Below are 2,036 nucleotides of genomic sequence, written 5' to 3'. Positions count from 1 at the left end.
ATAATATTAGGATGCCACGAGGATGAAGGGCCGAGCACACCACTACAAGTCGTCATTGCCCCATAACGTCACTGCCATGGGGCCGCGTGGGCAGACACGCCACTTGAAGTCCCAATAAAGGAAGTAATTTACTCTTCATCAGCACCAGGTTGAAATTCTTATCTCATAAAGTATGAGTCAAAGGGGACTGCAGGAAGATAGATGCACGAGAAGAGGTGGACAAGGAATTTAGTCACCATTTCCAGGGGTGCCTCATTTCCTGCAGCAAGAGCCTGGACCTGTATAAAAGGTCTCCCCAACCCAGGCCTCCTCATTCCCTCAGCTTTGCTTCCCTGCACTGGTCCTTGCTGCTGAAGAAGGTAAGCCTCACTGCACTCCTTCTGTTTGTCTCACATGCCGGGGCAGGGTCTCCCATGCAATCCTTGCCAGACAAGAGGCCAGACTCTCTCTTTTGCTCTGTACTGTGGCTTTGCCTGAACCCACACTCTGGCTGTTGGTTGGCAACTTTGGATAACCACAAAAAGGGATTATGACAGAGCAGCAGAGGACAGAAAAAAAGAAAAAGCGTAGGGGAGACCCTGGAGGCCAACAGCTAGCGTGGAGGGCATGGGATGGAGGGAGAAGGAAAATTACAGACAAACTGGAAGGCTGGAGGGACAAGGAAGGTTTCCATGTTTTAGGAGAAACTGGTCACTCAGAAGCCAGGACCGCCTCGCTGGGGAAATTCAAAGTTGGTGTGAAACCATGACCTGGGATTGGGAATACTAAACAATTTCCAAGCAAACAAGGAGGTCAAGTCTAAACTAGGTTAGAAGTTCAAAAGAAACAGATCTTCTCATGGCACCTACAAACCTGAGGGGAAGGAGGTCTGTATCATCTTAGGGTCCCTCTCACCTGCTCTCCATCTCTTGCAGCTTTGCCTTCACAACACAAAGATGTGTTCTCGCAGATCTTGCCACGACCACGGATCCTCTTCCCATGGATGCCACAGTCATGAATCGTCCTGCCACGGCTCTAGCTCATCCATTAACTGCGTCATCGAGGAACCTGTGCCTGTCTGTCCCGTGCCCCAGTGCTGCCCACAACTGCCGCAGTGTTGTGTCCCCGTGCAGCAATGCTGCCCACCCGTGCAGTGCTGTCAGCAGACCAAGCAGTGCTGCAAGATCCCTCCACAGTGCCCCAAGTAAGAGCCACAGTGACAAGGAGTGAGCCAAATCCAAACTCTTACATTCATCTCCGTGTAATGGTGGCTTATGTGCCAAAAGCCTCTTCTGTTTGCTTCCCATTTCTCTTCTCTCTTTTCCTATTTACTTTTAACAACAAACATCTCTAAAATGCTCTAAAGAGTCTTCCACTGCAGAACAATTCTTTTCCTGGGAATAATGTCCATCTTCTCTTTCCTGCTCCAGTCTCAAAGCTGATAATGACAAACAATAAATCTTAACATTAGTGATATTCATTTGGTCTCGGGATTTATTTTCCTCTGAATCTTTTGGTCAGGAAATGTCAGGATTTTTGCTCTGTTCTCAATCTATTTTCCTCCAGTGTTCATGGGGGTAGGTGTGGTTTTGTTGCTAGGCAAATTTTGTGGATAAAAATATGTAAAAGATCAAATGCTCAGCTTCTGCCAACCCAGATGGCACCATTGACATTATGCTCAAGCCCAAACCATCCCAAACATGCATCTTCCTGGTGGCTGGCCCATGTGCACCACATTTCCTTCAACTGCTGCCTTTTATTACAGTCAACCATGTTAACCCAACCAAGCTCTGGGCACCCTGATTCCCACACACTAGTGCCTCAAGGCAAGTACATCTAAGAGCCAGCCTGCCTCCGGCTTGTCTCTTTGTCTGCCTCTACATCAAGGCATGATATGATGGCAGGAAAGGGGCTTGCATGGCTTGAGCTTGTTGAGGGCAACTCCTAGGGTTGATCCTAGATAGCAGTGTGGACATAACCTTCATTACATAGTGCAGTGGATTTCAACCATTTTTCATTTCTGGACCCCAGTGGATATTTCAAATGCAGGTATGGCT

At 48.0% G+C, this 2,036-nt stretch overlaps 1 long non-coding RNA gene across 1 annotated transcript; it reads left to right on the top strand.

Annotated features, from left to right (window-relative positions):
• The first annotated feature begins 322 nt into the window (after nt 1-322).
• On the top strand, nt 323-1,459 carry LOC106738003 (uncharacterized). Its single transcript, XR_001371803.3, has 2 exons — nt 323-359; nt 915-1,459. It is a non-coding gene; the product is annotated as an uncharacterized LOC106738003 (long non-coding RNA).
• Nucleotides 1,460-2,036: the final 577 nt, after the last annotated feature.

Source organism: Alligator mississippiensis, chromosome 15 (assembly GCF_030867095.1).
Source record: "Alligator mississippiensis isolate rAllMis1 chromosome 15, rAllMis1, whole genome shotgun sequence".
Lineage (NCBI taxonomy): Eukaryota > Metazoa > Chordata > Crocodylia > Alligatoridae > Alligator > Alligator mississippiensis.
Note: the sequence above shows the minus strand (reverse complement) of the source record. Positions and strands in the feature narration are given on the sequence as shown.